Consider the following 23,701-nt stretch of genomic DNA (forward strand, 5'->3'; position numbering starts at 1 on the left):
CTGGCTGGTTACTTGGACGATTTTTTTTTCCGCTACGAGTTTGACGTTGTTTGTCAGTTTAATCTTAATGTTTATCATAAGTCATAACAAATTGAACTCGTACCTAATTACAACCTTGTCATTTTGAATATTGGCTTTAAATTTGCTTACTGCGATTACCTGTCCAATTTGAAGTTTACTGTGACAAAGCTTTAAAGTGTTTTACAGTGACATCTTAGCTGTCTATTGGTAAACCTTATGTCGTTGCAGTAACGTACACAAATAAATAGTTTTATGATTTATGATGGTAGTTAGCAATTATTTTATTGAGTGTAGAGCTAAAAGTCAAGTAGAGCTGTACAGAAAATTAAAAATTCAATTAAAAAAAAAATAATCATCAAATTAAAAGATGAATACTCTAGATGAGTTTAAAAAAATAAAAATCAGTTGGGGTGTCTGAGGTTTTGAGTGATACTGGAAACACGTTGTATTATGGTATTTTAACATAAATACTCTTTAGATAACCAAACTTTCCCGTCGAGCGTTAATGGAACTGATGAAAGAGCCTACAGATGTCCGTTGTATACCTATCTACTTATGAGATACTTAGTATTAAATATCTTTCCCATCACGGAACAATGGTATTCCGGACCTTTGGGAGGCGTGCGCGGGGCCGAAGCCAACGCGTAGAGGCCCTTTCGACACTTAAATGAAATGTAAGGGGTACACCGAGCGGATGTTGCCCTTGCCCGTATCATGGGACACACGCAGAGGCAACACCCGCCAGGGTGTAAGGACTATTTGAGAGTTAATGGAATCTAAAATGAACTGGTCTACTTTGATGAAAGTGATGGACTAAATAGTGGGCTATGGATAAAAAACCAGATGCCTGCCTAATAAAACGGTATCCAATGTATTAACACTTTCGAAACCGGGCTCTACGCGGCGCTACGAATACATACGGGGAAACCCATGTAATCGGCTACGCTTCTACGAGCGGTGTGCCCGACAGTCGGGTTCTTGGTAGCGAAAGTGTTAAATATTATTATTACGGTACGACAGAATGCACCTAAGTTGAGTAAGTAATGAATAACAACACAATTTGGAAAGTCTTTATGTTGTTCGTAAATAACACTGCACATGCAGGTATGGTATGCAGGACGCATACCATACCTAGGCGGATTTCTTATCATCGGCTACACTCATAGCGCGTAACTCGGAAAACAAGAGTGTTAAAAAACCGGCCAAGAGCGTGTCGGGCCACGCTCAGTGTAGGGTCCCGTAGTTTTCCGTATTTTTTCAAAAATTGTTCACCCTGTCAAGTTCAAAATAATTTTCCTAGTAAGTTTTTATAAAGTTCTACCTTTGTGATTTTTTTCATATTTTTTAAAGTTATGGTTCAAAAGTTAGAGAGGGGGGGACGCAATTTTTTTTACTTTTAGAGCGATTATTTCCGAAAATATTAACAATATCAAAAAATGATTTGAGTAAACCCGTATTCATTCTTTAATAGCTATCCAAAAATAATTCACACGTTAGGGTTGAAATGAAAAAAAAACACTCCCCACTTTACGTGTAGGGGGGGTACCCTAATAAAACATTTTTTTCCACTAATTATTTTTGCACTTTGTCGGCGTGATTGATATACATATTGGCACATTCTAGTGCTAACAGTCACTGAGATTATCCGCGGACGGACGGACGGACGGACAGACAAACGTGGCGAAACTATAAGGGTTCCTAGTTGACTACGGAACCCTAAAAACAGTTTAAATGGTATTTCAAATTCTAATTATAAATTTATAGGTATAGTTAATTGTATAACTTCATAAATTTATATTAGTTTTTTAACTGAAATGAAATTTATTTAATAATCAAATGTTCTTTTTGCCAAAGAGTACAAGTTTATAGTAGAGTCTACGGGTTTTGCCGAAATTACAATCGTTGACAATGGACGCCGATCGGAACACAGTCTGACTCTGTCGCGCCAATACGGAAGAGCGACGCGACGCGCGAGAGATTGCGCTCTACAAGTTCTACAACATGCTGCGAACATCATATATTATCGTAATTGATATTTATTAAATACTATCTAGTAATAAAGATTTAACAGTAAGATATTCTTCTTTCCACTCATCTTTTTACTAACAAATTTCGAGTTGAGTAATATCATTTTCAACTCTCAACAATTTATGTGGAATAGGTCTACGTTCCCCAAATAAAATTATATCCAGCTTTTCTCGGTCCTAAAACATAAGGACTCCATAAAATCACTAGTATTTAACTGCCCTCTGACAGTTTTATTACCTACAGTTTTACTTACAATTATCGCGGAGCCGAGCACTAGGGCGAGGAGCAGGGTGACTTTACTATGCGCCATAACGTCTGGTGAGTGATTGCAGTTCCGGCTCTCACACCGTAACTTCTCGTAACGTTGGCTCGTGCTGTCAGAGCTTGCGCCAGCGCACCAGTCGAGGTCGCGGTTCAACTAGTGTAACTTGATCCTTCTAAACTTACTACCTGCGAGCGTATGAAATATGTGCTTGTGAATATTTTCATTAAATTATATAGCTTGGACATCGGGCTTGGACGTATATTCACAGTTATTATTTATGTTTGGCAGAATCCTCAAATCATTCTCTTGTCTTGATGCAACACGGAACTCTTCACAAAAATTAACATTTGATGCGTTCACTTCCCGTTATGAGTTGTACAAATGTAAGGTTTACCTTACTGATTGTAATAAGACTGCTGCCACAAGCGGAGGCACTGGATAGTGACCGTGTTAACGGTGTATGTAAAAGGTTACGTACATAACTGTCATCTATGTCGCTAACGTGCCTGAAGTGCCTCTGCCTCAACACAGCCTTCACTGTTAGCTAATGCTATTATTTAATATTTCATTATGTACCTAAGTTCTGAATCAAAGTTTGCAAGCCGAAAATTTTTGTTGTGACTCATACTGAGGAGTGATTTACACCCATGCTGTCAGCGCCAAACTGATGGTAGCCATCGGCATATACAGGTAAAAAAGCTATTTACCTAGTAGTTGGGTCTTGTCATATTAATAGGTAGTTCATGTATAGGAGCTAACGTCCAAACAGTAAGATATCCAGACTTAAACATATTCACTATAATAATTTTACCGACGAGTAGGTACAAAATGCAGATTTCGAAAAGCGACATGATCAGGCAGTCTGTGATGTGTAGGTACCTACTTGGGTTTAGTAGGGTATCATGATGTCATGATGAGTGATCTACTCGCTTGGGTTTGCAACATTTCTGTTATGTAAGAAAGAAACGAAAATGTAAACGTCATGTTTATAAAACTGGCGCTTGTTTAACAAACGCCGCGGCAACTAGCGCTTGTGCTATAAAACACCTTTTGTTTTGAGTTTTACGTGAAATAGATTGAAGTTTTTTTGTTTAATTAGTTCTGCTTGCCGCACGACTATCATCGCAGTTGTAACTCTACGGGTCTGGGCTAGAACCGTGAAAATTCAACTTTGTCACTTATGGGTATCTTTCTCTCACTCTGATAAAGGTGAAGTTAGAGTGGCAGAAAAAACAGCTCGCAATTTGAGAAATTCGGGCCCACCTTTTTCCAGCGTCCATACTATGTATAGTTCATAGGCTATGGATGACATTTTGGATATATTTTTGTATATTTTAATTAAAATATTGAATGTACTTACTTGTAGTTAATAAGGTAACGAAGAGAGAAGTGAAAGTTAAATTTGGTAAAAAGCTGCGTAGTTACCTCATAAATTGTGTATAAAAATAGTTTATCATAAGGTGACGAACCCAATCATGGACAGTTTAAGAAAAAAATTCGCCAGTTTTTGATATTTCACTGATAAATGTAAAAATTCTATCGCCAAGCGTGTTAAATCTTGAATGTCCTATCCTTCTTCTACATTTCAAGCGTATTGCAGAATAGATACTCCTATTAATTTCTTCATAGTTAACAAATTAAAACTAGGTGTTTTTTCTCCAATTATGGACGGCAGTTCTCCAGTAATGGATCCCCCATTATGGACAGTGAAATAAGTTTAAAATTTTACTTTTAAAACCAACTGATACGCAATGAGTCAATTTTATACACCATAAATACAATTAGTTTGGGTTATTTTAACATAGGATTGTTTCTTGTAAATTTTGGTTTTGTAAATTGTTCCTTGTCCATCATAGGAGGTAGGCAGTTTTTCGGGTCCAGTAATGGACACTTGCAAAATAACATCATTTCTTTATATCTTTGGAGCAACAAACTAGTATGTTTTATACCTTATCTCATGCTTAATGCAGTAAGTAAAACGCATTCAAGATTACACCGTGCGTTATTTTTTTATTATTTTATACATGAACTCATCTCTCTTAGCAACATTACTAAGAATTTGTCTTGATATTTTTTTCAGTAAACTGGTGAATTTTATCTTGTCTCCAAATCCTTCAGAAATAACCGAATTAATTGAAACTTCAAAATTAAACACCTCTACAACTCTAGTTTATGGTACATAGCCGTCAGTTTTTAGAAACGTATTTTAGATACTTATTTTTAAGGATTTGTGTTTTTTTGTCCATAATGGCATCACCGTCCATTATGGGGTATTTTACCTTAAGTATTTAATGATATATATTGTTTTATAAGAGAGTAGAGACTGCACGATCCCACAGTCAAACCGTGGAAACTGTTTTGTGGGACACTGTACTTGTATAAGCTGTATACACTTAAGTTAATAAATAAATAATAAATAAATAAATAATATGTAAGTTATATTCATATACTTACCTAATTATCAGAAATTACGATAAAGCTTGGAATATAGCCAGTAGTCAAGTTATTATTTTTTCTGCCTTTCAGAACTACTTGTTATAGGAGTATTATGTGGAGGTTGCCTTCAAGGTTTTGGCCTAGTTATCTCCGAGAATAAACCAAATCTATTAGTCTGTTTTAGACAAATTGTTTATAGACATGATACAGAAATAGCATTGTTCACGTTTACTATTTTCATTATATTGCATGGGTTCATTTCATTGTATCACATTATTTAGAAATACCTAGGTAGTTATATATTCATAGGACGTAGGATGAAACTCGAATAGATGCCCGTGACTACTACCTACGTGACTGAAAAAAATGTAACTTCCTAAGAACGACCTAACGAAAAAGAATAGTTTGAATATGAAATACAACCCCCCATATATACCCTCCATACAGAAATATATTATTGTGTCAGTAATTTGTTGTCGTAGCTACCAAGAGCTGTACTAAAATACACCTTAGAAATTATCTGTTTAAGTATGGACGATGAGTTCCTTATGACAGTAAATATTATAGTAATGAAAAATAATGAGTACCTCCCGTAACGTAATATTAATTAGGTATTAAGTACTTGTAGGCATCTTATAATATTATGCCAAGCAATCAAAGTTGAATCCATTATTTTCAATGGACTGGACTACAATATTTTCTTGCGATTTCCCGTTCAGGCTTTGTGATGTAATAAAGTGTACATTCCGGCTGGATATTGAGTTAAATATTATATTCCTGCTTTGTCGTTAGCTGACATAATTAAATTAATTACTACCCTAAGTGCCTCTGTGCTCACAAGTTTTATTGTAAGCATAAACCTGATTATAATGTCGACCCAAAAACGCTGGGGGCAATTTTTCTTAGCTTATCCTGCTAATACCCTTTGTATGAAATTACTTTACACTCTTGTGGATAAAATGCAATTTTGCTATCTGTTTTTGAATAGCAAAGTAGGCCTTTGCCAGTTGGTGTGGTGAAAATGTCTTTTTTTTTTCAAAATGTGTATTGACGTGATATCATGATAATAAAATAAAGAAATATGTCATTTTGTTCTTATAAAAAATAAAAACAAAAACATATTTGGGGAAAATATATTTTTTGCCGCTTCCAGGCTGCGAAACAGCTCCATCTAGTATTATCCCTAAAAGGCCCATACATTTCCGGGGTTCATTTTTAGGGTTCCGTACCGAAAAGATACAACAGGAACCCTTATGGTGCGACTCTGTCCGTCTGTCACATTGTTAAATATCTCGAGAACTACTTATGCTATCGATATGAAATTTGGAATAGTTATAAACAGATGTCCCCAATATTTATTTATTTATTTATTTATTGTGAACCTCTACAAGCTGAAAGTATTTTTTTTTAATTAATTAATATATGTATGATAGAAAATGGCCAAAATGAAAGGGGGGCAAACTGAAAATTTCAAGTAACTAGGTCAAGTGAGGTATCGTTAGAAAGAGCTCAAATTGTACATATCAAAACTATTTTTTATAATTTTTTGGTTGTGGAAAAAAAATGTTTTTTGAAGGAAAATGTAAAAAAAATACCGTCAATTTGCCGATAGATGTCGCTGTACGTTGAACGCTCATTTCCTACATCGTGTTTTTCCTTACCGAGAAATTTAAGTATCTGGCTGAGGGCAGTGAACACCGTTTACGTTCAAGTGCGAATCTCACGCTTGCTATTCCTATGAATAATACACGTACGTACGCAAAATCATTCACGGTACGCGCTGTGAAATTGTGGAATGAGATGCCTCTGTGTCGCTCAAACGGTCTCAGTCTTTGACATCACTCAAGGTGAATCTGAAGAAACTTTGGCTTTCTGAACAAGTATGATAATGGTTGGGAATTTTATATATAATATACTTCTTGCGATATTTATATGTAGGTATATGTATATTATGTATGTATTGATATATTCATATATTAGTTAGGTACATATTTTGTATTTTATTTATGTACTCTAGTATGTAATTTATTTTATAGTGTCATTTTGTATTTATGTAGTTTATATAATTGTTAGCAATATTTTGGATTACTTTTGACCTTTATTGTACTCCTGTAAGTTTGTCTATCTTACGTACTGGAACGAGGTTACCTATCAAAAAGTCGAAAATTGTAATGTCGATTATTAGTAGCCCGAAAACACTTCCCATTTTATTAATTGGCCTAAGTTTTGTTTGCCCGAAAGTACTTTTCCCCTATTATTATTTTCCCGATTCTTATTTCGCTGTAATTTTGTTTCGCTTATGATTCGAATCAACACTTATTAAAATTCCTAAGAATCATTTGACAACTACTTTTTGTCGCGTAAAGTTTTTATTCCGAAATATTATTTAACCGCTATATCAAAAGTTCGAAATTCGAATTAACACTTATTCAAATTCCTAAGTATCATTTGACAGCAATTTTGTTTGGCGTATAGTTTTATAATTCGAAATATTATTAAGCCGCTATATCAAAAGTTCAATAAATTTTCTAACAAAAGTTTGTTCCCGACCCTCACGGTCGCAGTTCTTACTTGACCTATGCTATGAGTCCTTGCCATAAGAGTTTGTGGCAAAGGTTTGTTTCTGTAGGATCGCAGTTTTAACCTAACCTAACCCACTTTCTTACAAATGTTTGTTTCTGTGAGGGTCGTAGTTCTAACCTAACCTAACCCACTTTTCTTGCAAATGTTTGTTTCCGTGAGGATCGTAGTTCTAACCTAACCTAACCCACTTTTTTAGCAAATGTTTGCTTCTGTATGGTCGCAGTTCTAACCTAACCTAACCCACTTTTCTAGCACAAGTTTTTTTCTATATCGTCGCAGTTCTAACTTTTCTAGCACAAGTTTGTGTCTGAATGGTCGCAGTTCTAACCTAACCTAACCCACTTTTCTTGCTAATGTTTGTTTTTGTGAGGGTCGCAGTTCTAACCTAACCTAACCCACTTCTCTAGCACAAGTTTGTTTCTGTATGTTCGCAGTTCTAACCTAACCTAACCCACTTTTCTTAGCAAGTTTGTTTCCGTGAGGGTCGCATTTCTAACCTAACCTATTTTTTTTGTAATGTTTCTATAAAATTATATAAGGGGAAATGACATTTCGATGTCGCGTAGCATCGGATTTATGAAAACGTGGTTAACGAAACGGTTGTCAAATGATAAAGTTGGCAACCGTTCTTCTGGTTATTGAGTTTCTATAAAATGATATTAGGGAAAATGACATTTCGATGTCACGTAGCATCGGATTTATGAAAAGGTGGTTAACAAATTGGTTGTCAAATGATAAAGTTGGCAACCGTTCTTCTGGTTATAGAGTTTCGGGAAAACGATAATGTGGCATAGCAAACTAGCGACATTTTAAAAATATGGTAAACAATGTATTTGGATTATAAAAATTCTGTCAACCGTTTTCGGACAAGTGATAATCGGACAAAGGATTTTCGAAACATCGATAGGTTACCCTGGAACGATCCTCTCATCTTCTCCAAGGTTAGCTGGAAGAGATCCCTTATAGGGATAAGCTCGCCTTTGTATCTCTATTGCTACAAATTGTATATAAACTGTTGTACACAATAAAGTGATTACTACTACTACTACTACTATTTTATTTGGACGTTGTCTAACAATAAAATTGTACATTAAAATATTACTTGTTATGTGGGAAATTGAGTCTTGAGGGATTTAGTCAAATCTGTAGAGTTCTATGAATAACATTTTGATGATTCAACTATTGAAAGTTTGTACGGAACCCTCGGTGAGCGAGTCTGTCTCGCACTTGACCGGTTTTTAGGGTTCCGTAGTCAACTAGGAACCCTTATAGTTTCGCCATGTCTGTCTGTCCGTCCGTCCGTCCGTCCGTCCGTCCGTCCGTCCGTCCGTCCGTCCGCGGATAATCTCAGTAACCGTTAGCACTAGAAAGCTGAAATTTGGTACCGATATGTATATCAATCACGCCAACAAAGTGCAAAAATAAAAAATGGAAAAAAATGCTTTATTAGGGTACCCCCCCTACATGTGAAGTGGGGGCTGATATTTTTTTTCATTCCAACCCCAACGTGTGATATATTGTTGGATAGGTATTTAAAAATGAATAAGGGTTTACTAAGATAGTTTTTTGATAATATTAATAGTTTCGGAAATAATCGCTCCTAAAGGAAAAAAAAGTGCGTCCCCCCCCCTCTAACTTTTGAACCATATATTTAAAAATTATGAAAAAAATCACAAAAGTAGAACTTCATAAAGACTTTCTAGGAAAATTATTTTGAACTTGATAGGTTCAGTAGTTTTTGAGAAAAATAAGGAAAACTACGGAACCCTACACTGAGCGTGGCCCGACACGCTCTTGGCCGGTTTTTTATTGTATGGGCTTTGTCGGTCCCGGTATATATCTTTTTAATGAATTATTATTGGGTAACTAAAGGTTCCAAATTCAGAAACAAAACAAATGCTTTCAGGATGAGTCAGGAGGTTAAACGAGTTTCCCTTATAATTTAAATGTGGATTTTTGCATTAAAAAATAAAACGAAGTTTTTATCAATGTAACCCCAAGAATCAAAGTAACCCCAGTTTACGGTATTAGTTATACGCATGGAAATAATTACTTACCTAGAAAATAATGACCAATTATCAAAAACCTTATAGTATTTCCCCTACAACTACATAAAATTTTCATTAGAGTCGACCTCCTGACCACTGCCGGTGCCAGGTGGCGCTGTCAGTTACGTAATGGGCCGCCGCGGTGTTTGCCCAGTGCTGATTCGACGAAACACTCCCTGGGGCACGATCGGGTGCGTACAAACTGAAATTAATTTTCCTACTTATACAATGTATATTCAGCTGCTGAAATAAAAGAGGCTATTACTCCATTTACATTATCTATCAATAGAATTGAGGAAATAACTAACTTTATGAACCTTATAATCATCATTGACTATTATAATTATAGGTACTTATAATGAGCAGGGAGATGGTCTCCACCCAAAGTGTAGCACTAGCACTGTTAGTCTAGTGTAGCAGAAACTATAAACCATATAATTTTATACCTGTAACTTATATTATAATATATTATAAGTAAGTACATAGATACCTTTTACAAAGTACGTGTGCCGTTAACAATTTTTGCAAAGGTTTTGTTTCACAAGGCTTTCAGAACATTTGGGGTTTCCAGGTTTGCCAGTTTTAGAACGACCATAAAGCTGCCATGTATGAATCATTTAAAGAAAATGTTCGCCTGAATATAAATAGGCACGTGACACTCCTTCAGTTGAAGGCGTCCATAGGTGACGGTGACCGCTTTCAGGCGGACTATATGCTTGTTAGCCACCGACGTAGTATAAAAAAAGTCTTCCAGTCATTGTTTATTATTGATGAAGGTTCTTATATTTAGTTTGTGCAATATAGATGTGAGGCCACCGGACCCGCCCTAGTTACTATTTACTAGGTATATTGTAGCTTAACTTTACTGTTCTGTGCCTTATTTCCTTCCTACTTAAATAACGTTATACTGATTTGAAGGTGTCCAGGAATGAATAATAAAATACATTAATTAGGTAGGTACAATATGCGTATGGACACAGCAGCCAACTTGGGTCTCGTAAATAATGACACAAATTTCACACTTGGGACGTTTATAGGTACCATTGTTATGTATATGTGATACCTACTATTACTTTTAACCTATACAACAAGGTAATAAAAAGTAACACAGCCAATTACTTGCAGTTTTCTCTCATTTTATAGTCATGTTTAACAAGAACACAAGTAGTTACTTACTTTAAATTAATAATATTATGTTGGTACAAACGAAAGCGAAATTTATAAGCCATCACAATAACTCATTGTTATAGCAAAAACGCTCCTACGATATCAGTTTGTGGTAAATAGTTTTACTTTACATTTCCAGATTGAACCTGAATGACAGGCTGTTACAGTTCGGTGAACAATGAACATGTACTTATGCCGTGCCCCTTTAGCTGTAGGTAAGTGTGAGAGGCTGCCGCGCGGATTTTTTCTCTGTATTCGATGATTAAGCGTAAAGTTAATTAAGAGAAGTAATTAAAAAAGTAAAATATTGTATAATGATTTTTTTAAAGAGATAAGTAGGAAAACAACCGGTCAGTTCACCTAATGGTAATCGATCACTGCCGCCCATTGACACCCCATAACACCGAAGGTGCTTTGCCGGCCTTTAAGTAAGTCAATCGAGTAATATTTTCTGTACCCACGTATTAATAAAACTACCGGCGGCATAAAACATATATAAGTACAAATATAAAATTACAAATATATGAAGACGTAGGTAATATTCGTATCGTTTTGCTGCAAAACTTCCTACTTTGTAGCTTGCGGTTGACCAAGTAATCGTATAAAGATATAACCAAATCTCGTCCTGCAAAAGTGGGTCATATCATTAAAATTCTTCATAAATAAATTTAAAAAACACTTTGTTGAAGACGTAGGTATGGGTTAAGTATACCTACTTGTAGACGTTGCCGTTATATACTTATATACCTACGCACCGGCGGGGCCGTTAAAATCGTTAATGACTTAGCTTGGCATAACTCTACATTGTAAAAACCAACTTTGCGAACAATAAACATCTACCTACATACATTTAAAAAAAACCGGCCAAGAGCGTGTCGGGCCACGCTCAGTGTAGGGTTATTTTTTAAACATATGGTTCAAAAGTTAGAGGGGGGGGGGGGACGCACTTTTTTTTCCTTTAGGAGTGATTATTTCCGAAAATATTAATATTATCAAAAAACGATCTTAGTAAACCCTTATTCATTTTTAAATACCTATCCAACAATATATCACACGTTGGGGTTGGAATGAAAAAAATATCAGCCCCCACTTTACATGTAAGGGGGGTACCCTAATAAAACATTTTTTTCCACTTTTTATTTTTGCACTTTGTTGGCGTGATTGATATACATATTGGTACCAAATTTCAGCTTTCTAGTGCTTACGGTTACTGAGATTATTCGCGGACGGACGGACGGACGGACGGACGGACGGACGGACGGACGGACGGACGGACGGACGGACGGACGGACGGACGGACGGACGGACGGACGGACGGACAGACATGGCGAAACTATAAGGGTTCCTTAGTTGACTACGGAACCCTAAAAACTGGGGGACACCTTACACAGATCAACCTAGCCCCAAACTAATTATAATTTTATTATAATAATGTTTAATGTCGTTGCTTCCTTTCATATAAAATATATTATTAAAAGTTTAAAACTAAACCGCTTATTTGCTTTTGAGATATATTATTATAAAATAGCTTAATAAGCCTCGTCAAAAATAAAATCTGTCGTATAATCACAACATACAATTCTCTCCGTATATGTTTCTTTCAGTACCTACCTGTCCTAACTTTGCAAAATCCAACCTATTAAAACTTCGGTACCGCAAAATTGGGTCGTACCTCAATTTATTCTCGTTTACAGTATTTGTTTCGCATCATATGATCAATGTAAAGCAGAACATCTGAGACTTGGCTATACGCAGTATACAGGTACGCAGTCGGGGGAGGCCGGCGGGTGGATTTGGCTAAATAGGGATGAGTCTAATAACAAGGATCCGGCCGGAAAGTGCGCGTGGTAGCCGCGAGGTAAACTATTCATTTATATAAAACCAAGGTTATATGCAAGATGAGGTAGCTTAGCTAGGTAATATCTTATTTGCTACATGAAGAAATAATTGATTGTGAAACAACTAATTGTAAATTCTAAATCATGCAATTTACGTTTCACAAGTGCAGCCAACTGATAGACAATAGACAGGAAATTAATCTCACACAGCAGTTTACCTTTCCTGTGCAGCAGAGTTTGTTTTTTAAATGAAGAATATTAATTAAATTAATTTTTATTCATATTGGATGTTATTGTTGTAGGCCATACATTTACAAAAGTAGCTCTTCATCATCATCACTTATTTAAGATTTGGAGTCTTGTCGGTAGAGCAACTTCCATGTGTGCTGGTCTTCTGCCTCCCTTTTAACTTCCTGATACGACGCGACGTTGATTCTTTCCTTTATTTGGGTCATATACGTTCTCATTGGTCTCTCCCTTTGGCAAAAATATTAAGATTTTTCTTATACTTATCATCGTTGGTTTACTTTCCCTGACGCACAGCTGTGGGAAAATATTCAACTACTTACCTATTACTTCAAGGCTCGTTATTTCTTATTTATTTTAACTGGTCTCCAAGTCCAATCAAAATAAATCCCGCCCAGCATGGCACATCACTAGCGGGGGAGTATCGCGACGGTCGTAGTACAGTAGGCACCGGAGGCCCGGTCGGACGCGCCCGCCCGCCCGCGCCCGCACGCTAGCGTCGGCAAACTTTTACTTAAAAAATATGTGCTACTTTTTTGTGAACTAGTGAAAAACTAATTATATATAAATCGTGTTCACTCGGTGATGGTCCGTAAAATCTGAAACAACGAAATAAGATTAGAGGTGAGACAAATGATAAGTATTTAGTTTTTTACATTATAAAAGTTTGCAAAGGCCCTGCGAATTTTATGACACAATGAAATTTTATTAGGCTGCTTTATTACTCAGATATGCTTACTTTATATATATATATATATATTTAGTGCTTATATTTTTTTGGTCGGATTCACAAGATTCGAAGGGGCATTTTTTCTTCAGTACAAAATGTAAAAAAAGCTGCATTATAATTCCAATTTTCACTATCGTATTTTTTTTCTTTTTGTATTTAGTTATAATATAAGGCAATTATGACCTTTTATTTAGGATTGAATATTCTTTAAGTAAAACAATAATTTGCAACACACAGAACAACGGAGTGTTTAACCCGGCAAAGGAACTGGAGGCCAAATTGAAACAGCGACAAGACGGTGATGGTGATAATGATAAACTAAATCTAACTCAAATTACAAATATTTCAAAAGTTGCTGTATTTCTTATTTTTAGTGTGAACTTTTGAAATATTTATAATTATAAGGCGTTAATTTACAAGAAATTAGGAAATCTAGTTTAAATTACTCGTAAATCTCAACTTTTGACCGGAAGTTTTGTAGTTGTAGTACCTAATTTGAATCTTCCGAAGGTTTAGGATTCAATATGTATTTACTCACGTATTTATCATTAAAAGTGAACACCTACTAAATTTTCTTATTGTAGTAGGTACTAGGTACATATAACGCACGAGAATTAATCGAAACATGAATGATTTTGAATAAATTTTAAAACAAAAGCATATATAAGTAGGCCATTAATTAGTTACTAAGAGACTCATTTATCAATCTACATGTCTCTTGAATTGAATGTGTCTTAGTCTGGTACCCTGTTCATGCATAAACCGCAGATGAACTGATTTGATAACATTTGGCATAAACTGAAATAGATACCATACACTAAAGAAAAAGCTATCAAGCCCACTGGTGGCGAAGCCGAGAATCGAACACGGGTCTCCAGCTATCGCGTCTGACGTGCTTACCGTTACACCACCTCGACCGCCGAGGTACCTGTCGAAATTTCTCTAGTGTATGTTATCTCTAAAGGCTAGGCTTCCTTGAATAAAACAAATCAAAAATAAAACATTTATTAATATTATTTTATTTGGCATTGCGACATTTTGAGACCCGTGAATTGAAATCGTTTCTAACAACGATCATCATTATTTACAGTACCTACTTATATAAAATATATGTGTAAATTGTTATTAAAACATTATGTGTAAATATTATAGCTTGCAAAGCGAGTTTTATAACTTGTGCCCGTGAACATTCACGAAGCGCTTAGGGCCTCGTGTAACAGGTGGATAGGATGAGATGCTTATGGCGGGACTGCGGGCCAACATGATTTAGCTTACGCTCCGTAGCGAACCAAGCTCAACTCTCATTCGGCCCGATTCGAACTTTAATATAAGTAAAATTTCAGCTCTTGTCACGATATGGATCAGATTGAAAATTAACACCATTTTTGGCACACTGGCGAATCCGATCGTATCGAATCTAGAGCACGTTGTTCACGTTGAAATCAGCAAACCGCCCCACTAATATGTGTTTCGTTGTCACTAGGCCGCGGCCGGCCACTCTGACATACACAAGATTTCAACGTTTTAGGCATAGTTTATGAATTTTAAATGATGGTAAACTTTCGTGAGTCATTTTTTAAAACAATTATAAAGATCTAATGACATTATTCAAAAAAATACTTACTTCTTATTATTGTTAGAAATAATATAATAATGTAGATATATCTCCAAATACTAGATATATATCGCGGGTTCGAACCCCGGCTCGTACCAATAAGTTTTTCAGAACTTATGTGCGAAATGTATGTCATTTCATTTCTTAATTACCAGTCGCTTTTCGGTGAAGGAAAACATCGTGAGGAAACCGGACTAATTTCAATAGGGCCTAGTTACCCTTCGGGTTGGAAGGTCAGATGGCAGTCGCTTTCGTAAAACTAGTGTCTATGCCAAATCTTGGAATTAGTTGTCAGAGCGGACCCCAGGCTCCCATGAGCCATGGCGAATGCTGGGATAAAGCATGGAGGAGGATAATGATGATGATATATCTCCAAATCTATTTAGTTAGGTGTTAAGTGAACACTACGGGTTACTTACTTTTTAGAAGTCAACAAAACGCAATTGTTCAAGCTTATTCAGTGGCTGCAGTATTCAAGTAGCAGGGGGCCGATTTTTGAGTCTCACTGTCACTAAAATACCGGTTGAAAACGGTGAATTGCCTATTATTTTCAGTGACAATTTTCTGAATTCGAACGCCGTGAGACTCAAAAATCGGCCCCCAGGCATCCTCTTAAATACCTGCCAACAGTCAGGAGTACTTACATATACATATAAAAATATTCCATCGAGACTCGAATGCATAACTGACTTCTTAATCATTTTTTTTTTATATATATTGTCACTAAGTACCAGTGAGTTCCTGTAATTGGCTTCCCGTATCTACTGTGTCTTATATACAAATGTCATAGCTGTTGGATCTCCAAATAAATAAATATATAAATAAATATAATCGCTGTCTATTCGGTATTACTTACTCTCAGACATCAGCACATTACCATAATTAAAATAGGTGTGTCCGGTGTAAAAGCTCGCACAGGCGTAAACTACTGTTTATCACCTAATAATAGGTACGGTGTCCACACTTCCTTACGAGCAATCACAATCACGATCGAGGGCCTCATATTGGCCGTACATAATTACAATTCTGTCGTATGTGTAGCCATACGATCGAATTGCCGCCGATACTGCAATCAACGATCATTGCCGATAGTGTAGAAAAGCCATCAATATACAACGTGTTTCCGGTATCACTCAAAACCTCAGACACCCCAACAGATTTTTATTTTTTCGGTTTTCAGGTTTTTAGTGTTAAGTGAAGCACGGTGTAGAGATTTCGTAAAAGAATTAGACTACATTTAGGGGCCGACTAATTTCCCATTATCGGGCTAGGTGTCGGGCTATCTAACCGTCTGTGACCCCCCCCCCCCCCCCTCTGTTACCACTGTTACGAGTTAATATAACCGTAGGTATTTGGTTTGCGAAATGTGTCAATATTTGACGCTGTCTGCATTATTAAATACCTCGTACGTACCTAATCAGTTGAATTTCTGCTTCGGAGTATAGCCAATCCAATATATTGCTAAAAATTTCAGGTGATATACAATTATACATTCCATGAATACCTACATTTGGTTTCTTGTCGTAAATTCCTTACATAACTAGGTAGGTCCTGATTGTGGTAAGAGGAATAATACGACTGCTTCTAAACTCTGCTACAAAAGTAGTTTTTCTTTCTATGAGGTCAATACGGATAAGTGTGTCATAAGGAGAAGTTCACATTCGGCCTGTTTAAACCAATTATCAGTGTTTATTGAGAGTTCATAGGTTTACAACTAATCGTGAGTAGCAAGTAGCAAAAGTATGAACTCGCAAATATACCTGTGTCATTGAGTAATAAATAATAAAATAATAATAAATATTATAGGACATTCTTACACAGATTGACTGAGGCCCACGGTAAGCTCAAGAAGGCTTGTGTTGTGGGTACTCAGACAACGATATATATAATATATAAATACTTATATACATACAAAACATCCATGACTCAGGAACAAATATCTGTGCTCATCACACAAATAAATGCCCTTACCAGGATTCGAACCCGGGACCGCGGCGCAGCAGGCAGGTTCACTACCGACTGCGCCAGACCGGTCGGTTGAGTAAAACGGTCAAATGTGAATGCCAGACACACTTCACCTTATGACACACTTATCGGTATTGACATTATGGCACATATCTTTACTTTACTTACGTAGTTAATGACACGCTCGTCTACAATACAAGTATAGTGATTTTCTTTTTACTTTTATAAAAAGTATAAGCGAAAAACTGATTTGCTTTCATGCTGCTTTAAATGTTTGATCCTAACTATTATAATTTTCTATAATATTAATATCCACGAACGATAATATAAATAGAGGAATACGAGTAAGGTATAGCGGGGCAAATCTCGACTGGGGGACAAATGTAACTGGTCCATTATTTCCATGTTTTACAATGTTTGCATTATTAAATAAATAGAGTGTCCACCGGTTATATATGGTAGGCGTCTTTATTGGATACATGTAGAACTCAACATCATAGTGTAATAATGGAATAAATGGACTAGTTACAATTGTCCCCCAGTCGAGATTTGCTCCACTGTACCTTACTACGTTTGTATGAAAATATTTCACGCGGCGAGGCTTCCACTTTTGTCTAATATAATTTTTAACCGTCGCCTCAAATCTCTCAAGAAGGACGGTTCTCAAGTCGTCTGTATGGTTTTTTTTTTATGTTTGTTCCTCGATATCTCCGTCGTTACTGGACCGATTTTGATTTTTTTTTGGTCAGAACCGAACTCCTCAAATCTGAACGGCATGCTTATAGTGACTTTGGTATTTTTATAAGAACAGCATGCGCTTACGTCCAGAACAGTGACATTTGGTGCAGAGGAACAGCTGATGATGGTCAGAACCGAACTCCTCAAATCTGAACGGCACACTTATAGTGACTTTGGTATTCTTATAAGAACAACATGCACTTACGTCCAGAACAGTGATATTTGGTGCAGTGGAACTGCTGATGATGGTCAGAACCAAACTCCTCAAATCTGAACGGCACACTTATAGTGACTTTGGTATTCTTATAAGAACAGCATGCACTTACGTCCAGAACAGTGATATTTGGTGCAGTGGAACTGTTGATGATGCTCAGAACCGAACTCAAATCTGAACGGCACACTCATAGTGACTTTGGTATTTTTGTAAGAAAAGCATGCATGTAAGTTCAGAACAGTGACATTTATTTAGTTATGTAAGCATATGAGTTTTCAAGTCAAAGTGTCAAGCTTCGATTTCTTATAATCGGATTCATGAGGAATTGAGGAAACTCCTCAAACCTTAACGTTATACGTATATTCATTTGTGTTGCCATCTAATAATTAAAGCATTAAAAGCAGTTTTAAAAAATACCTACACATTTCTACATAATCCAACATTCGCAAGTAGCTTTCACCAGAACCCGAAAAGCGACGGTTTTTTTTTCTTAAAAATTATTCCATCTAAAATGATGTTACTTGGTTTAAAAACAAATTGTACGAATATTTGTATACCAATACTGTCAATACGCTCATGCCACAAGCATCAGTTGCATATTGATTCAAGCGTTATTCTGTCATATCGAGGAATAATTAAATTAACAATTGAAGATTATAAGATTTGGTCTTTGACTAATGCTCAAAAGCTCTCCCTCAAGGTTTGGACACCAAACATAGTGCGGCGTGACGGCAGACCGCGAAGGAGATGGCGGCACGATCTTGACGTCTTACGAAAAGATTGGCCAAACATTGCCTTAAAATGAGTCGCGTGGAAGAAAGATACGCGAGGAAATAAAATGTTTACATGAAGAATGCATGTACATTTTACGAGTTGTAAATATAAAAGGGCTTTTTCTTTTTGCGAAACTTGAAACGTGTGGCGTGGTAATTATCGCCATGATATAAAGCTACAAAGAGAAGGCTACTCGTAATAGCAGCCCTTTGTGTTTTAAGCGAGTCATTTAAGAACCTCTTCAGCCTTCGGAGGCTGCTTAAGGCTTCGGAGGCGTGGATTCGACTCTGCTCCAATATTACCTTTTTCAAAGTTTTCAAGCTACACTTGTCGTGTTTACCAAAGAACCACCTCCTAATAAGTATACTGACTATAGAAATGCAAACGTTTCTTGATCACTCATGGAATATAAGTAGTTACTAGTAGTTGACCAAAATTTTCTTTCCAACTGACTCGTGTAAGGATGTCCGTTTCCATCTTAGTATCTCAACAAGTAGCCCACCAAAACCAAAACTCAGACCACATGGACTAACAAGGAGTTACCATAGCCGGATACGGTTTGGACGACGATGATGAATGTTTAAGTGAGATAGTTTACTACAATTTTCACCGCTTTGATGGACGTGACGGCAAATCATAATAAAATACCTTTTAAATTTCTTAAACAATTAAGAAAATATTTGCATTATGTTGCCCGTTTCACAAAGTAACAAGTTCCAATCGGAACTTGTAATTTTTAGCTTCGTGAAATTTATCATGACCATTGGCATCGAGTAAATTTAGTCAATCGTCTTAAAAACGGTTCTGAATTTTTAGTTAAAATAACTGCAGTTCCGTGGGACGCTTTAAATTTGTCGTATAACGATAATAAAGAACAAATATTGAATACCACAGATTGCATACAATACTTAAGCCACCCCGGAGATTAAGCACAATGATTTCTGGCAGGTATTTATAATTTCTTTGTATAAAACATTTACCAAACTATGAATTAACAATAGCTAGTAACCTTTCTAAATATTATGTGCTTACTAAGCACTGCTTAAGCTTGTCAATATTGTGCCAATTTATTCTTCTATAGTTTTTACCTACTTATCAAACGGTTGGATATTATAAGTGCAATTAAGTGCATGTAGGTAAAGTTATACTTTAATACGCGCTTAACTTCTGTGCTACAAGTGCTACGCCGGTGAGCATCGTGAAGACACAAAGAGTTACTTACTGCCCGGTACGAACTAAAAAAATGGAATAACATTATCGAAATAATTATTAAGAATATAAGAACTAGGTATTTCTTATAATGAGCAATTTTATACTGAAGAGAACTCTACGGTTACATTTTTTTATTATTATATCGCGAAATTACCAAAAGATCAACAGTTAAGCGGCTTTCCTAACTTTGACAACCGCATTTATTGAGTGAACAATAAGTTATTCTCGGGCGTTGTATTATAATACAGTAATTTTATAAAAAATAAAAATATCCACAAGAGTCTTATTAGAATTAATAGCATTTGATAACCATCGCCCAAAAGTTGACCAGCCTACATCTTTCGGCTCAGATTTAGGTACAATTGGAACCATAACTTGACCAGCAAATATCTCATAAAATAATTAAAAAAGCATTTCTTAATAATGTAGGTAAATAATAGAGACATTAGATAAGAATCTATACCGAAGTAAGTAGGCTCACAGCTGCGTGCGTGGCTTAATTACCTGGGAAGTGAAATTCCGCGTTTAGGAAAAATACTCCTGGGGCGTAAAATAATTTTTGACTTAAATTATTTAGATTTTTAGACCCGGTTGTCTTTTGTTGGTCGGTCATACAAAATCTTAATGTCGACTTACCTCAGCACGTCTTTTTATCTCGGTCCCCCTTACGCTCAGTGATGATGAGAAAAAACTACGAGCTTAGTAAATAGGCTTAGAATATTAATAACATTATACACCTACAGTCCTACACGTCAACAAATATAAGAAGGAATCAAACATTACAATCGAACAAGTTCTATCCCAAATCAAACCGGGCAAGGTCAACAGAGCGCGCAATTTGGGAAGCCTCGAGCAAATTGAATTCCACACCGGCTCACCATTTTGTCCAAGTGACCATTGTATCAGTAGACAATGGCCCTTTTGTTGCATCCGAATAAAGTAAACCACTACAGACGCTGCGGCGCTGACCGCCATTCATTTGCGGGCTACCGATACTGTACATAATATAACGATTCTACCAAACTCAACTATCCAAAAGTTAATTGAGGGACTGTTATTCCATGCGGATCATAGGTCGCGTCGAAGATAGTTATTTTTAAACATGTTTATTTTCAGAGCTTTTTCAGACGTAGGTGCCTTTTCTCATCGCAAGGTCTCATTTTATTTTAGAGAAACCCTGGGTTGCGAGAATGAGACGTATTTTATTCTACAATAGATAGTAAAGTTGCTTACTAAAAATACACCCAAAAGAATTAGACGTCCGAATTAATTTGATGAATACATTTACTTTATTTGGCGGGCGTTAGTATGCTGTGTTAGCAAAAAAAGCAGATGTCAAATTGAATTCAGTTCGCTCTCAATTTATCGAAATATGAGTACAATTTCTGGGACAGGTTTTTTGTCTTGAAGGACGATGTAATAACGTTCGGAAAGGTTTATAAGATAAGACTACTAGCTTCTGCCCGCGGCTTCGCTCGCGTTAAATCCAAAAATTCGGCATGCTCAATACAAAATTCCACCCCCCATTTTAGGGAAGTGGGGTGTTAGAAAGAGACAAAAAGTAGTCAATGTCACTCTCCATACCTTCAACTATCTCCATTTAAAAAATCACGTCAATTCGTCGCTCCTTTTTGCCGTGAAAGACGGACAAACAAACAGACACACACACTTTCCCATTTAATAATATTAGTATGGATTATTCCTCGTTACGCAACCTAAGTAACCTAACTTTGACAGTGCAAAAAATTGATAAATGTGGTATGTATGAATATTTTGTTCTTCATTTTAGTTTTAATTCTACCTCTAGATGATATTATGTTACCTGAAACCGACTGGAATTCAGCTAGGCTGTGGTTCAATAATTTTTTGTTAAGTTAATGATTAAATAAGTTATGTAACGATTGTAAGGAAAATAATTTTTCATCACACCAACGGGGTAAAGGCTTACTTTGCTATTCGAAAACAGAAAGCAAAATTGCATTTTATCCATAAGGGGGCAAAGTAATTTAATACAAATTTTGCTGCTAGATTTTACCTATAAATGATGATTTTGAATCATAAATTTATATTAAACAAATTGATAGATTTGATTTAGTTTAATGTTTTATAGTCAGTATTTTCGTGTTGGTGTGGTGAAAAATTTTGTGTTTCACTCGGCTGCAAAGTTTGTTTAACCTTCGCGCCTTGAAACCCTCGCAACGCTCAAGATTCCACTTTTTGAACCACTCGCTACGCCCGCGGTTTAATATTGGAATCTTTCGCTTGCTCGAGCTTTAGTATTGGCACGTGCGGTTAAACAACAACTTTGCCCCCTTGTAAAACAAATAACTATTATTGTACCTAAGTGAAAAGGAGTGGTGAAAGGAGAACTGTAAAGATCATTATTAAGATAACATTAATTAATGTATTTAATAATAGTTATCTGTTATAGAAGGGTACGAAGTTGTATTTTAACGCCGAGTGTGGAATTGAAAAACGAGTAAGTGAAAGGATGCTATAGTTGAACCACGAGCGGCTCGAGTGGTTCGAGAATAGAATCCTGAACTTGACGAGTTTTTCAACACGAGAAGTAAAATACATTTCGTCACTAAATTTGAAAAAAATTGTATCTTCTTCTGTCAATGAAAATAATATTGTAGTAAGTATGTATGAAACGCATAGAGACTTACTGCGTTTTCATTTTGAGGGGCAGTGTGAGATACGAGATTTTTCCAAAGTAGTGACGATTTGCACCCGTGTGTAACACAAAACTTTTCCCCTCATTGTAGCGAGGAAAGTACAATGCAAAAAAAAACGCGTTTATCACTGCTGCCAGTAGTGCCACAGGTGGTAAATCATCATCATTACTAGATTCACCCATTTTTATTAATTTTAAAGAAAATTTGATGATATCAAGGTTAAATTACTTCATTCACACTAGGATAAAGTGCGTTTTTACCCGCTCACGTGTTTCCGAGCTCGTGAAGGGAAAAATAATTTCTTAAGCTCATTTTCGTATTATTTAAGTTGAAGATAACCTTCGTAGTTGGCGATTCTCAGAGATGACGTTCGGTGCTGATTTTTATTTACCTAATACTTTTTTGATATATCAGTCTATTTACTAAAATCTAACCTAATATATATCTAATCTAATATATAAAAAATATTGGTAGTTGAGGCCTCCAATAAAATCTTATAGTTTGTAAGAAATCTGACATTTTAAAATCACCGAAATGATGTATGGGCACTGTAATCAATTTGCTCCACCGAATTCAATGTTTTACACATTATTCCATATTTCAACTTTATATTATAACTTATTATTCAATTTATTGATATTTTATGACAGGTCATGTAAAAAGGCTCATAATCGTGCAATTTCACTAAATTTAACATGTATCGAGTAGTGAATTTTGTACCCATACTATGGCTTTATTTGCTTACAAACATAGTTTTATGTTTTTACAAAATATATCCTACTATTTAAGTATGAAATGTTAGAAAATGCACAAAAACAAATTTACAACGCGGCAATCGAAGTCGGTGGTCACTTTTTTGATATCGGTGGTCAAAACATCCACCGAAACCACGGAAATCAACACCGCTGATATCTTATTTTATCGCTTTTTTGGAGATAACTGCAATAGCATGCATGATACAGAGGAGGTGTCATAATGACGAAATAACATCCTATCAAGGATTTATTAAATAGTACCTTACATAACGACAAATGCACTAAAACTGTGGGAGTAGATTGCACCACCGAATCTTAAAAAACATGGGACCAAACCCACCGAATGACTGAGAAACCTTTAAAAAGTCCCCTTTATAAAACGCTACTG

General features: G+C 36.0%; 2 protein-coding genes across 2 annotated transcripts in view; both read left to right on the forward strand.

Moving 5' to 3' along the window:
• The window catches only part of LOC125241765 (DENN domain-containing protein 1A-like), a 109,460-nt gene extending 98,758 nt beyond the window's left edge, over window positions 1–10,702 (forward strand). Inside the window, exons 14-15 of the transcript XR_007178763.1 lie at window positions 9,461–9,572; window positions 10,688–10,702. The gene's annotated coding sequence lies outside the window, so the exon portion shown is untranslated. The remainder of the gene's footprint in view (window positions 1–9,460; window positions 9,573–10,687) is intronic.
• Window positions 10,703–13,154: 2,452 nt separating this feature from the next.
• The window catches only part of LOC125240499, a 170,134-nt gene continuing 159,587 nt past the window's right edge, over window positions 13,155–23,701 (forward strand). The window contains exon 1 of the mRNA XM_048148392.1: window positions 13,155–13,256. The gene's annotated coding sequence lies outside the window, so the exon portion shown is untranslated. The remainder of the gene's footprint in view (window positions 13,257–23,701) is intronic.

The sequence above is a fragment of the Leguminivora glycinivorella genome, chromosome Z, assembly GCF_023078275.1.
Source record: "Leguminivora glycinivorella isolate SPB_JAAS2020 chromosome Z, LegGlyc_1.1, whole genome shotgun sequence".
NCBI classification, from domain to species: Eukaryota; Metazoa; Arthropoda; class Insecta; order Lepidoptera; family Tortricidae; genus Leguminivora; species Leguminivora glycinivorella.